The sequence below is a fragment of the Dendroctonus ponderosae genome, unplaced genomic scaffold (genome assembly GCF_020466585.1).
Source record: "Dendroctonus ponderosae isolate FM_Combo_2020 unplaced genomic scaffold, Dpon_F_20191213v2 Dpon_F_20191213_1, whole genome shotgun sequence".
Classification (NCBI taxonomy): Eukaryota; Metazoa; Arthropoda; class Insecta; order Coleoptera; family Curculionidae; genus Dendroctonus; species Dendroctonus ponderosae.
In genome coordinates, this window is record NW_026017110.1 from 37,469,850 (window position 1) to 37,485,941 (window position 16,092).

At 33.7% G+C, this 16,092-nt stretch overlaps 1 long non-coding RNA gene across 1 annotated transcript; it reads right to left on the bottom strand.

The window, feature by feature from the left end:
- Positions 1-12,792: 12,792 nt before the first annotated feature.
- Positions 12,793-14,525, bottom strand: LOC125504018. The gene is made up of 3 exons (XR_007281254.1): positions 13,456-14,525; positions 13,208-13,395; positions 12,793-13,147 (listed from the first exon to the last, which is right to left on the bottom strand). It is a non-coding gene; the product is annotated as an uncharacterized LOC125504018 (long non-coding RNA).
- Between the last annotated feature and the right edge of the window lie 1,567 nt (positions 14,526-16,092).

The following is a 16,092-nucleotide window of genomic DNA, read 5'->3' on the forward strand; positions in this document are numbered from 1 at the left end:
TTTATTTTTATAGACGTATGCAGTTTTATTGATTTTTTTGCTATGAAATTCCATGCATTTTATGAAACGTTACACTTTTCTTCATTGATTTTGTCAATTATTATAAAATTTTGAAACTTATTTAATTGATTCCATAGCCATCTTACAAAATGTAACAATTTTTTGAAATTTTTAAACAAAATAATTTATAATTTGAAAACGGTTGATTTCACAGCTTAAAGTGTAAATGCAAATTTGTAACTTTGTAAATTGTCTATCTAATGACGTATATGACAGGTACTTCCATTTAAAAAAGCAAAAGTTATATTGCGTTAAAAAGTTTTAGATTGAAGTCCACATTGTTAACGCCCTGTACTATGTATTGATATTTTGGTTCAGTAGAATTACACACAAGAATACACTTTGATCTTGCCTCGCTTTTCTGAGACACTTTGTATCATATAATATATTTCTAAATTGTGCGCACTTTGTGCGTCAACAACTTTTATATGAAACTATTTTTTGAAAGTTCAACACCATCGGAAATAATGGACTCTCTCGCACTAAAAAAACATGTATGTGGTTTGGCTCTTTGGTCTCTTATATCTTGGACGTGGTTTTTCTGATTAACAGTTCCTTAAATTGGCTCATTTTGAAATAACGGCACTCAATGGAGTTATTGTTATTATGTAGCAAAAGTGAAATGCATTTATTTATCACCAATAGGATACTATGAAAAAACTGCACTGCTTAAGGTTTGTTCTTATTTATGTCTGCACTAGATTGCTCTTAACTAGTATATCAGGTAGACCAATGCATTCCAAACTACGCTGCACCACTGCTTAAGTAAAACAATATTTTTAAGAATTCGTGTTTGCCTTGTTAGAAACCTATCTAAAGATCTACCCTGAGATAGGAAGTTAGGGGTTTCTCCCCTGGGACTTGGAAAGTTGCTCGCTTGACACAAACATCTTTCTATAAGCAAAACTCGAGACAACAACAACACCGTGAATGTCACTTGTCAGCCCTTTACTCTCGGTTTCAATTATTGTGAAATATCTCCGGGGATCGATCGTCCATCTTACGCCTTGCACACCTGATATTTTCCAATAATTGAATCCAAGATAAATCTTTTTATTTTATATGTATTGCCGTTCATATGATGGGGATCTACTTAAGACTTTATATAATTATTAATCATTTAATTACGTTTAATTAATTAATTAACATTCATTACTTAGGTAACGGGTGCTAATAATTTCAAATACCTTATTAATTGAAGCCTATATTAATTTGTTAGGCTTTTTAAAAAATTAAATAAATACAATTTGTGGATCAGATTCTTCGTTATTGAAGAAAAATTTGGAAATCGCAATTTTAATTTTCAGTTAGTATGTTAAATTCCCAGTTATTATCATAATATACAGGATGCTACAAATGGGCAATGCTAAAGGTCAAATAAACCCTCATTTGAAAGGTAATTTTATGAAGTTTATAATCCTAGACTTTCACAGCCCTGCAGCAACACAATCAAGATGGCATCTCCCAAAAATATAAATTTTGCTCATTATTCCGGTAATATAAAAAAATGGTTTTGCTCTCAATTTTGTACCTGCTTTTGCCGACGCACTAAAAACTGACTTGAAGTAAACGGGCACTTCTATCTTCTTCTAAACGGGCAATTCTTATGCCAAACGCAATTTAAGTTTTACAATTCTGTCTATTTATTCTTATGCAAAAGAATGACTTTTGTTGTGCTCAGATTTAGATTTTAAAGTTGTTTAAGTGGAACTGAATATCTTTAGTTATGGTATCGGAATATAAGGCTATCGCCCAAAACATGGAAACGGTGTTATTATTTTTGAGGAAAACTGCTAATAAAACGGTACAATTTTCAAATAATTAAATGAACATTATCATATAAAGAGATAAATATAATATAATGTATGTGAACGAGCCGACGATAACAAATAAACGTAGTAAAACTTCCAATGTTTGTACTTACTTTAACTTTATTCCTCTTTCAAATTAACTGCTTGTGTTATTATGGTTTGCCAAAAATAGTGTGCGTTGAGGACAAGAACGAGGAGCGATCTTCTGACAGACAACCTCAAAGCCATTAACGTAATCTCGTCTTTCGTCTTTCGATGTTACATAAAATTAAACAATCCTACAGCTATGTAGCAACGTCAATACAATATGTGTGAGTTATATGAAACTCAAACGCACTAACACTTAATGGAAAACCGTCGAAAGTTTTGCACATATTTTCTTTGATTTCGATTTTTTCAAGGAACTGCATATGAAGTAATATTTGAAGAACTACATATCTCTACCGCTCTATCAATTTTGCATTATTTGGAACTGTTGAGGTTTAAAAATTTCTAAAAAAACAATGCTTAGCACTGTATACTTCTATTTTATAATTCTTCTATTAAGTAGAGCAGTTTTACGATAAACTGTCCAGTTTGGTAACTAGTATAGTGAGTGTATAGTTCGTTTATTTTATATCATTGGCTTATTTTTTTTAACTTTATTTTATATCATTGGCTTGTAAATTTTACGAGTAAAATTATGTAGTTTTTTCTAATTGCTTTTGTTACCTTTCTTGGTTTTCTCAGGATGCTTAGGCTTAGAAACTTATCCGGATAATTCGGATATTCGAATATTAATATTCGGATGATGGAATATGCAGGGTGTCCCACCGGGAACCTCCGCGATCGATACCTTTCAAACTGTAATCAGGAGATATTTAAAAGTTGGACAGTGTGCCGAAGTCATTGGGGGCAAGCGGTCTAAAATATTTTCAGAATGGCCACACGTCCGGTTATACCGGAAGTAGATATCAACTTCCTTATTTTAAATAAAATACCCCATATATTATTACATTTTTGAATTCTACTACAAATTCTAAACACAGGGTGAGTTTTTTCGATGACTAGTACAGGGATCTTCGGAACTAGAGCAGTTACGAAAAAACTGAAATGGACAAAGAATTGTAGTTTTGAATGCTCTACTCGAAATTTAATTTTTCTAAAATCTGACAGCTGTGAAGAGATATTTGGAAAAAACTTATTTATGGTAAATTTTTAAATTACTCCTAGTTCTGTGGATATTAATCTGACATAAGAACATTAAAAAGCAAATTTGTAGGAAATTGAATTCCAAACAAAATGGCATTAGACATTTTTACAAAGTAACTGTCATTTTTTACATATGACACACATTTGTTTTTTTAAATGGCAACCATACTTGATTATTGCTTTACCGAATGTAATTACGATTTCTGTGATGTATCAGATGGTTAGGATTTTTCGAAAATAAAGTGTCTACGAACAATTTATACTTTTTCAATTTAGTTGATCGAAGTTAGCCATGGAAAATAGTGTAAGACATACAGCATTGTCGATTTTTGGGAGCTTAAAAATTTAATTTAAATACAGCTGGGAGTTTAAACCAAGTGTTCGTTATTATGAATTGTTGCTATTCCGCAAATAAACCAAGCAAGTTTCTTCTATTGTTCCTCTCCCCGACCCCATATGGTCCTATGATATTTCGCAGCCCTCTCTTTCTAATATTTGCGTTAAAATATCCCATAATTATTGTTAATTCTTGTTTGGGGAATTCTTTCGATATGTTTCTAATTTGGGAATATAATTGTTGTACTTCTCATCACAGTGTTGTGTTGTTGGCGCATATACTTGCATTATATGTATGTTGGTTGGTGTTGATTTTAACTGTAATAATTCTTTGTAGCAAAGTTTGTGACAGATCCAGCAACTGACTTGCCCATTAAAATGCCCACTCCATGTTCATACGTTCCAGTTAGTTATTAAGGTTACAAAAATTTGTAATCAAATTTCTATATTTGAAAAAGCATACCTACATAAATAAAACAGCCATAAATTGAATCAATTGAATTTAATAAATATAGTGTTTAAAATGCAAACACTCAAAAGTTAAATCTTCATATACGTCTTTATTATATGAATATAACAAGAGCGTACAACAGTCTTCAATTTTTCATCACTTATATTTAATTTGCTCATATTATGAGTCGATATATCACTATCAGCTTTGAGGCAGGCTGTAGATTAAGAGCTAGAACATGACTAACTGAAAGACTACTAATATAACTTGGAAAGTCTTAGAAAATTTAAATCAATAAACTATTCGCATTAATAGTTATTGATGGTATAAAAATCATGAATTTTTTCGTACTACATGTAAAATATTCTTAAAGATTTAAATCGATTACGTTTTTATATAATTAATAATATTATGTGCAAACATATTTTGTTAATGAAAAATTTATGTTTTTTGTTATGTGTGTTTATACAAACATAATTTTTTGTCATTCTTATAGGGTCCCCTTTGCGTTGTAACCCGGAACCCCAACGATTTTAAAGACGGTCCTGATTAAAACTATACAGGGCGTCCCACCGGGAACCACCGCGATCGACTTCTGGCAAACCGTAATTAGAAGAAATTTAAAAATTGGGCAGTGTTGTTGTGCCAATATGACAAAATTATCAAAAATAAGAGTTTCCATTTGAAAAAAATGATTTTGGGCGGATTTCTCAACTGTATTTTGAAACTTATTTTATTAACAATTTTCAAAATGTTTTCGAAATTCTATTAAAGTAAGTCCTTTTCAACAATAAATGCGACTCAAATTAAGTATGACAAATTCCCTTATAGGAAAAATGAATAATTATTCAAGTGGCTGCAACTGTAATTTTTTACATAAAATTCCAAATATATTAAAAATTGTTAGACTTGGCTACAGAATAGGATATACAAGGATATAGTATATGAAATATATTTAGAATTTTGAGTAGCATTTAAAAATGTAATAATATATAGGGTGTTCGATTAAAAATAAGCAAGTTGATACCTACTTCCGGTATAAACGGAAGTGGGGCCATTTTGAAAATATTTTAGACCGCTTGCCCTCAATGACCTTGGCACACTCCAATTTTTAATTTTCTACTAATTACAGTTTGTCAGATACCGATCGCGGCGGTTCCCGGTGGAACACCCTGTATTGAAATAAGCAAAAAATCGTAAACTTTTTTATGCTCAAATTGGGAACTGCCAAGTGGGACAAGCAAATTGATGGGTTTTAAATCAGAAGATTGGACAAACCAATTTCTGCTGGACCATCATTCTCCACAATATAAGAGTTAAATAAATACATGTGAAAAAATACAGGGCTTCTTTTCGATTTTATGAAATTGAAAATTGTGTCCCCTTGCGTAAAATATGAAATTTTATAGGGTTGTCTGATATATTCGAAGGCAACCACTTTATATTTTTTCATAATGAATTTAACAAAAAACACATAATCTTATTTTTTCCAATAAGTTTCAGAATTATTACCTGAGTAACCAATCGTTGAACTAAGTGTCTGTGCTACAAACATTTTTCTAATGCTATTTTTACTGTCTAATACTACTTAGATTAAATAAGGGTTTCTTCAAATCAGGAGGAGTATATTACTTCCCTATACTTTAGTATTCTTCTTCAGGACCAGTTTGAGTGCATTAAGACTTCTGGAAATAAAGCTAATAGTAATTTTCTTCTAATTTTAATTCAGTTCGCTTTACTAATATTCAGTAAAAATATCGAACACGGCAACGTTTTCGGCAAGATCGTTTTTAGATACGTCTTTATAGAATTATGATCTACTCTGATCTGCTCTGATGATTCAGCATTTTCTTTCATTGTCTTGCCTCTCAGTATATTACATTTACTTAACTTAAGCCCGCTGTATCTCATAAAAGACAACAAGAAGAAAACTGAATTTTTCTTACCTGAAGTGATGTAAAAGTTAAGAGCTGAAATTTGTCCAACCGAGAGGAACTGCTATATCAAATCTTAGGGACCGGTTACTTTTTAATAAAACCCCGATGCAATTAGGTGTTAAGTACATCTGGAGCGACGTAATCCCCATTCTCATGTGGCAGCAGAAAAGGTTTTAGAGGAGACCTGGCCGATCCATCACGAGTTGTCAGAGCCGGCTACTTCGCTGTGCTCTTTATGTGTCCTCCTCCCCTTGCCCATTTTTCTTGTTTACTTTTCTAATGCCAGTTATTTCCTTGTATGGTATTCCGTCATTGGATATTCTGTGGCCGATCATAGAAAGAACGTTCCGACACGGCATACAGATCAATTTGGAAAAATGCATTTCTTTATACGTAATACTCTGTTGAGTGACCTATTTGGAACTAGTTCTTTATTAGCGGCAAGTCGGGATTCAGAGATATTGACAGTTACTTTATAGTTCAATCTCGTATAAAACTGCCCAGTACATACTGCCAGCTTAATATGTGGTCAAATTCGCAATTCTGTTTGATCACGCAATCAAAAATAAAATCTACTTTCAGGTGAAGATTTTTGCAACATATCCGGAAAATATGCAACACAGGTGCGAATAGCTGACGAAGTATAGAGTAGGCTCCGCTTGATCGTCTCGAATTTTGAAAATTGAGGGCGGTCATTTATAAGACTCACTATTCAAAAATATTTAATAACCTAACGATTTTCAACTGAATTTCCAATACACATTCGAACAGACCGTGCACTATGGTAAATCACCAAAAATACTGAAATTTTGTTATATATTGCAATTGTTTTTAAGTGAATACTGATACGAATCCAAAATCACTTTTATTCAATGTATCTCTTGGGATATTCTGAGACGTGACTGAGATGTACCCAAGCATCCTTCAGGTGATCGGACAATTTACTTTTAGTGGGAATTGGAACGCTTCGTCTTCCGGAAATGTGTATGCTGTTCTGATAAACTTCTGTTTTCGTCGTGCCTATCTGTGTAAAACTTTCTATTAATCACAATACTAATAGTTCTGAAAGTCAACAAAATCTACTTAAAAGAAATCCACCAACTTAAAGAGCTTGTATTATATTAACTTAAAACGTACACTAAACGTGACCTAGCAACACACAAAGAACCAAGAAAATAATAATAGTGCTATCCTGTATAGAGAAAAATGTTTCCGTAAGTTCAGTTGTTGTAGTGGTTGAGTTCCACAGATTTCCAATCTCGCTGTCTGCACTGAAGGGATGGACACTGTTGGATGGGCATTCCAAAAAGATTGAAGCCTTTGAAATGTGGGTTTATCGTCGCATTTTAGGTTGCCCCGAACTGATTGAGTACGGAATGCTGATGTCTTGTTACGTCTAAATACAACTACCGAGATCTTAAACACAGTGAAGCGACGAAATCTAAAATACTTCGGACATGTTATGAGGGGCGAGAATACAGGGAAAAATTGAAGGGCGACGAGCCCCGGGACGAAGACAAACATCATGGCTTAAAAACTTGAGAGAATGGTATGGAAAAAGTACCAGATCCTTATTTCGCGCAGCAGTCTGCAAAATACAGAATGATCGCCAGCCTTCAGTAGAAGACGGCACCAGAAGAAGCAGAAGTGATTGAGTAAAGCATTTATGAGAGTCTGCGTTTATACGCTAGGTAAGTATATTTGGCGTAAAGCGCTCGACCCATCTAGTGGATTTTACTTTAAGTTTTGAGGTAGTAAGTGGTAGCATGTGCATTAATCGTCACTAACAGACAAATCGTCTGATAAGCAACATGAGAAGTATCAAAAAGGCTGCAAAATTAAGACACTTTTTTCAATTGAAGAACCATCTTGAATTCAACACGTTTATCGCAGTGTCTCTCTAGTATCTGAAAAACATTTCAGCTAATCATTGAAATGCTAAATGCAGAAAAAAGTGATTGAATACAAAATACAAAAATAACAGGAATTAAAGAAACCACTGGATATATTATAGAGTTTAAAAAAGTCAATAACTCGTGCAAAAATAATTGTACTGATTTGACCCCCTTTAATGAGGCGTGCAGACTGAATGTGGATCTTCTCTTCAGATCGGTTTTGGACGACACCTCCAGCTGTTTCATAAAAATTGATTTTCTGGCTCAGTTCCATAAAAAAATGAACAAAATGTTAAAACGAGAGCTCGTGTGAAAAGCAAGTTTCATATTCCGACGGAGCATTGAATGTGGATCTAACTATGGCTCTATGCAACATAGCCAGCTGAAAAGTCTCAAAGTTTCATAAAAATCGAACAAACGTCCCAGGGCATTTAATTTAGGATAAAAAAGTCTATTCGGCTCCATGATCGGAGACGTTAATATTTGACTGGGAAACCTGTTTTGTTCACGGCGACCATCCAAACTAGTTTGGATCACAAACTTGTGTTTGAAAATATTTACGTGGGAAGAGGCACTTTCTACAAAACAGGCAACAATAAAAAAATAAAAATTCAACTTCAAATTACTCTTTCAACGGGACGATTAAGCACACAATTATGTCTAACTGAAAGATGAAAATTTTCAATTCACTAAATGCACTGAAAATTTAGAATATTTCTATTGGAAGTCTTCATAAATGTCAACTTTTTCAACTAATGTTAATTTGTGAAATGTTTTGTTCAAAAGTTTGCACACTCGTTGAGTTCGAACTCGTTTTACTGCTTTGCTGTTACCGCTATCCAATTTGAGGCTGGAATAATGTTCATAGCTACTACTTTGGAGGATTTGGGCATATTGAAACTTTTGAAATATCTTGACATTTAACGAAGTTACTGGCAAAAGAGTGGAGGTACGCCCAAATGGAACAGTCGAACGGTTGCCAACATTCAGCGTTCATTATCTCCCAAACTGTTGCAAATGTCGATTTTTTTCAAGACAGGTGAACTCTAGCGAATATCCGTGTCAACTCAGGGCATTTTCTGTTTTTCTGTTTTCGAAATATTGCCATCAGTTGCAGAGTTATTGACAAGCTAGTGTGCAAGCCATGTGAGTTGCAGTTCAAGTCTCGCTAACTACAGATTCCATTTTCTCCAAAACAATATACGAAAACGATGTTAATGAAAAGTAGCGTTTTGGTCTAAATTCGACTGCTAAGTGAAAAATTTGCGCATTTGCTATTTTCAGAAAATTTGAAAATAAACAAAACATTAATTGCAAAATTTATTGTATACCATTCAGTTGCATCTAAAAAAATTTTGGAGTTAAAAAAAATCGATGAGTCGCCAAACTCGTAGCAAAAGAGCGTGCTTCCAGGAACAACCAGCGCTTTAGGCCTTTGAAATTTTTAACTCCCCTGGCGCTAAAACGGTGACCAAAAATAACTTTCGCCTTGCAGCCACTTTCTACCCAAATCTTTGGGCTTTTAAAAAGTTTATGAATTTCTAAAAAATCTTGATAACTGACCGAGTTACATGGTAAAGAGTGGAAGTATGTGCAAGTTTGTGAGTTGTACGCTTGCCAATATCTAGAGCCCATTTCCTTCCAAACTGTTACAAATACAAATTTTCTTATAGACAGTGAATGAATCGAAATACACTTTGCAAACAATCTCATTTTGCATTTTGGAAATGAGCTAATCGAGGTAAAAATTAAAAGTATTTTCTTCGGAAAATCGTCTTTTCGACCTTGAAATTATCACAACTTTCAACCGACTGCAATTGTCCAAGATGCAGTTTTTATAGAAAATCGTCCGTTTTTCTGCAAATCGGACCAATATTGGTCAAGTGATGCAGCAAATTTCTACCTTCAAAAAGCTGTTTTTCCAAAAACATTGCGACCTTTAACAACAACAAAATTGATAACATTTGTCTTAAAAAATCGTGTTTTTGGCCTTCAAATTCTTATGACTTTCAAGCTTCTTAACCGATTTCCATTTTGTAAAATACTATTTTGAGACAAAATCATTCGCTTTACATCGATTTTCAATGATTCAAATCGGGCCCGTATAAGAGAGTTACTTGTTACTTCATACTGAAAGATCTGATGTACCATATAATTATTGCCATCATACAAAGTATTTATTTTCTTAAATTTTTTCTATGAAATTTGACAAATTATCATTAGTCGCCATGAACCCAGCACAAGGGATATCTTATCAGAGACTCGACTCGAAGCCCTATATGCCACCGTTAAGAAGTCAGCACTCCGAAGTTCACTAATCATATAAAATTTGTATATTAAATTTCAAATTCTATTGGTTGATTTATTGACATGATGATCCCATCTCAAATACCTATCAATCACAACAGCCTGATACCTGACAGAATCAAGCTTGGATCTAGCTTTGTTAAGACTGCTTTTATAAATTTGCCGAAAGTTAGGGCGATTAGCCGCTTTAAGTGGAAAAGCTATACATTTAGATTTCGATGCATTCAACGTCAGTTTCGAAGTATCCAACCACTTTTTACATAATTGTATTTATATTCATATTCTATCCATATTTCTCCAACGAGGGACAATAGTAGCCCGAAAATGGATATGTTATTTCAAAAACAAACGGCTAGCACAGATTTTGTTAATTTTTTATTGATTGTTCTCTTGATTTTCATTGCTCCTTAAAGGTATTCAATCAGATCAATGTTTGCAGCAGCAAGAAAGTTCTTATTGACCTGACTGTTAACGAAGAAAGACGTCTTTAAATAACACTTTCAGATTATCCGAAAGTTTCCAAAAGACGGCAGAAACTTTAGGCATTTATTTAAATTGGTTATTTTATGATGTGTACCTACATGTTATTTTTTAAATAACTTCTGATGAAAGCCGAATATAATTCTCTTTATATAATATAATAAGTCTGAATTTTTTCTACGATTCATTTTCGTATTTCGATACAATAATATTTTTTGTTTCTCAAATTCGACGTTGCCATCTTGTTGTTGCAGTTCATTAGCCATAGCTAATAAACTGTAACACGTTTTCCAGTATCCAGCGTTTTGGCTCTTTCTTAACCATCATCAGGGTTCGATAATAAACTGATTCCTTGCCGTATATGCAARGGGGGATGATTAGATGATGCAAAATAACATTTTGAAGCTCCAATTTTGTTCTCAGACAAATGTTTAGAACCTTTCTGCAATGTTTTCGAAATTTTYAATGTTATGTTTATGAGAGGTTGGTAGAAGGATAAGTGGTTTTCCTCACTGCATATAGAGATGAAAATATAACTAGAACGAATAGGCTAAAAAACGACACAGACAGTTCATGAACAAGCTGTTGAAGCACACAAAAACTTGTTGAATCCTTAACGTATGCTTTGAAACATAGCGAATTAATAAGTTATTGAACAATCAACAATATATGATAAAACTAAATCAGAATGTAGATTTAGTGGTAAAAAAATTGAATTGGGAAGACCACACTTACTTTATTAAAATGGTGGCAAAGAAAAATTCAATTCCCACGTCATAGCTTATTTACTTTCATCGCTAATACCTTTCAGTGGTGGAAAGTGAAACAAGAATTGTTTACCTTCAGAATTACTAAACTGTAAAAATAACGTAATGATATTGAATAGCGCCTGTCAACGACTCTTATCTTCGAAGGTCTCATTGATCATTTCTAAAATGAAAAGAAACTTTGCTAATCTGAAGTCTAATCCATTAGAAGATTACAGAAACCACGCAGGCAAATTGTACAAATCTTGCTGTAGAAAATATATTTATCAGACTATGAAGGCTTTCACGGCCGGTCAGATTACATTTAGGAATGTTTTCCGGGCTTTGAAGCCGTGGTCTATCGGAATTTCTTCCTGACGTTTCGTCCACAACTGCGGTGGACATTTTCAAAGGCGATGAGGCAGTGGGCGAAGTGATCTCCCGTGCTTTCCGACTAAAAATGACTAGAAATGACTAGACCACGACTTCAAAGCCCGGAAAACATTCCTAAATGTAAAGTATATTTACGTTGTTATTTAAATATAATTTGCTTCAACCTGTTCAGAGAGATGATAGCGTGATATCGATTATCTAAATTCAGCTTTGTTATCACTTTTTACTTAAATGACGTTTCTAATTTTAATCTAAAACAATAGTTACATTCTTACTTTTTGTAATATACTTTCGAGAAGCCAGAAACGCCAAAAACCCAACTAAAATCAAAAGTAAGTACAGTAACTATAAATGGTGATTTAAAATTGGCGTTATTTCTTGTAAGGTCTCATTAGGGCTAACTTGGAGAGTACGAGAAAAATATTGACCATTGAAACATGTTTTTCAACAATTTTTAGAAGATATTAACAGTTGAAAAAAAAATTATTCTGAATTGGTCCCATATTTGATTGGTAGCCTATTAAAATGCTTAAGCTTTCGACAAAAAAAATTACCATGTTTACCTCAAATTATGAACATTTTTTATGTTACAGGCAGATATCTTTTATCAAGAATAACAAACATTTGCCAAATACGCTCCATTAGTCTGACGTCAGACGATGCCCGCGCCGAAGGACTGTATCCACACAAACGAATTGTCGTAGCTTATTAGCATTGGACATAGTTTAATTCTGTATTTTTCTAGAAATCTAAGCTTAACAAGCATTAATATTAGAAAAAAAGAAGAACCGCTATCGTTAGCAACTATTTTGTTCACTACATTTGATTCATCGTTCTTATTTTTTCTAAAATTATACATATTTCGATATGCACGTTATGTTTTATAACAGCTTATTGCTGTTGGGTACAAATGTGTACATACCTTGCAGACAATTTGTCGATTAAAAACACAGCCCGACCTATTAGATCCACGATTATAAAGATTAAGTTAACATTGTAAGTGTCTGCAGGTCACGTCGTACGATTTTCTACAGTAGCGGATTGCTTTGAAGAAGACTGTGCATAGTTAAAGAAGGGTGAAATCTCTTAAGAGACAGGCAATGGCACTGAGCTGGTGTTTGCTACCGAAGTCTCTCCTGCTTGACTTAAAGATGTGAGAGCCAGTATGAAAAAAAAATTACTGAGTATTACTGTAATTCTGTATATTTTAGGCGGCGAAACATTATATCTAACAGCTAAAGTTTCATGAGAGTTATGAGTAACTGATCTTGCTTACTTAGTTTTTCAACTTTCCAGTTACATATCTTTGAGTAATGCAAACAAACATTTAAATATTGCATAAGTAGGAAAATACATAAATACTAAGACGCCATTTCCTTTTGTACTTTCAATTGAAAAACGTTCAGATAAATTGTTAAGTCCCATTGGCACTTCTTGCAGTTGTTGGAGAAAATAATTTTCAGCATCAGTCCGTGCTGTAGACATAAAAGTTTCAGCAATACCTTCAGTCGAAGTCGAAGGTTGTGGCTTAGTTTCAGGTCTGTAAAATTATATATAGATGTATGTCGATTATATATAAATTACAGGAATATGCAGTTACTATGTGCTCAAATGGTCGCTTGGGGTTTCTGCTCCGGTAGATATTTTCGTTCTGCTAATTTTGGAGACTCCGATACTTTACCTATTTTGCGACAAGATACTGTAATAAGGCCAAGAGCTGTATAGGGCCATTTTAATTATTTCCATACAGCATTCAAAGCCACTAGGACCAGGATCTATAGAGTTCTCCTATAAATCATTTTCAAGTATAAAGTACGGTTTGCAAATAACAATTTAAGATTTACTAACCGTATCAACTTTATCCATCGATTTCGTGTTGGTAAGTTTTTTGGAAAACGGAAAAACGAACATTTTCACAATTATTAAAATTGTTATATTCAAGAGCCCAACACATAACCATTCGTCTATAACATTTAAATACAAATAACTCACTTCAACACAGTTACTAATACGAAACTTGCTATCCGCTCACATGAAGTTTGAGGTTACCAAGATATTTTCGTCGAAAATAAAGAAAACTGCTAATAATTACGTGATTATTTCAATGTAGAATCGTTACTAAGACACTCCTAAATGCAAATACATACCTTAGAATGTTTCTTTTTCTTCACTGCTAAGATAATCAGCACACTTTGGAAACTTCGTATCTAACTCCAATGCAAATTTACTTAGGGAGTACAGGATACAGTCTCCGAATCTGTATAATTTGTGACGTCACCACTGATGAAACGTATTGTGACTTAGTTTGAAGCTTCTCTCAGAAAACTGACACCAATATCGTATATGTTGAGCTACTAATCGTTATGGAGAAATGACAGTAGCATAGCTGACGCTGTAACAACTTACACCAAGGAAGGGCTAGAGGCTAGACACTGAACGATTGGTTCCAGGAATTGACGCAGATAGAGGACGATATCAAGATGCTCGAGTTCCAGACCTAGAGGAACAGGAATTGGAGGCAGCAATTGACATTCTACAGTCACAGTTCACAGGTCTACATCCCTACCACGTTTGTAAGATACACAAGACACAAGGATACAATAAATATATGGTTTACCCGCGACTTAGTTAGCCGAATAGTAGAGGCTGCTCAAAATGAGAACTGTTTTTTTTACTATTTTGCCTGTACTCCCTAACACCCTCAGACAACACCCTTGGAGGAATGACGCCAATTTTAAATCATCTTGTATAGTAATAACAGTGCGAATTCTAAACTTACATTTTTTGCTAATTCAAAGACAAGTCTTCTTGAAAATATGCTGGAAACATTTTAAATTTGAAAAACGACATGATCGATGTTTTGCTTTTCCACAAAATTCAGTTTTGTGTAACTATCCTTAAAGAATATATCAAAATACACGCTCCTTCTAAATATTAAATAAAAATTATATATAGCTCAAAATATATTTAACTTTTATACTGACAATATCCTAAACGAAAACAAAATTGTTTCGAACATTTCTGATTAGTTTGCCGGAAACTCGCTTACCCTCTTGTCGCATTCGTGCTTGAAACTCCTCACTCCTTTCCGGTTTGATTTTGGAAACCGTGTTCTTCAAATACTATCATGAGTGCCAAATCTGGAAACTTGGGAGGCTATGGAGCAAGGTTTTATATATTTTCGAGATGCTTTATTTAGATACTCGCAAGCAGGTTTTAAAATGACAATTCGCACCCAATTGGTTAAACCAGATTCGGGATATCGGCTTCATCCGAATTACAAAACACTGAAAACAATGTAACCTGCGAAATTCAGAAGTAGTTCTTTCTATGGAAAAAATAGGTCCTATTACTTGGTCATCAACAAGCCATAATCAAACATTGACTTTTTCTGAATGTTGAGTGTCGTTTTCCTGTTGAGGATTGATATGAGTTTTGTCTGCCCTATAAAAATAAGTTTTGTCGATTTTCCACACTTGTAACATTTACATTGATGTGTGAGAAAAGGGGACGCTCCTTATATTTACAACATTTCTGTCTAATAGATTCATCATTGGCTCGCAAATCGTGTCACCCTGAATTCCTCTTTAAGTATGAAGATCATATTATTGGGTTTTAAGATTTCTTTGCATCAAAAACTGCATGGCTACACTTCGAGTTTCCTCTGGATCGACTTAGTGGGACACAATGATTTTCTTGGACAAGTAAGAGTTGATTCATTTTGTCAGCATTATTGGGTGCAGTAAGACAATGATTATTTTTTATTAATTGACCATTTTTCCGAAACTCTCTTTCAATCTTGCTTATGATACTTTGTGATATGAATGGTAAATCAGGATACTTCTGAGTGAATAAATAAATAAGAATAATACGGTTTGAGCTTTTGTCGTAAATGCGTAGTCTATCCGAATTAATAAGTGGGTGAATGAGTTTTAATAAATTTCGGTATTTTCACCAAATTTATTTGGTGTGTGTCCAAAGTGTCCTAGCATACAGGGTGATTCAAAGTTGGCGTCATTCCTCTGGAGGTGTTGTCTGGCGCTGTTATAGGGGTACAGAAAAATTAGTAAAATAAATTAATTGTTATTAAAAACTGAGAAATTTCCAAAAAACTATATCAGAAATACGGCAGCCATGTTTTTCAAGGTAATCTGCCTAATTAACATTGCGCAAAAAGCTGTTGCTTCGTAATTATTAAAAACTCCGGTAACCATAAAATTATACAGAGTGACAATAAGATAGGCAAGGATAAACGGTAAATTCAAAAAAAAAAAAGAAAAAATTCAAAAAGATTTGTTGACTGCGCAACGTACTTTCGACTTGTCAACCTGTTCTCATAACCTCGAATTCTGCGAGGTTTGGTGTCTACATAAATAATCCATACACAACACCAAACATTTGAATGGTTAATTCCAAACAAGCTAGTGCCTGTGTAATCTCCTTATTATCCACTCTTATCAAGCAGCTTCTCGTATTCAGTTAATT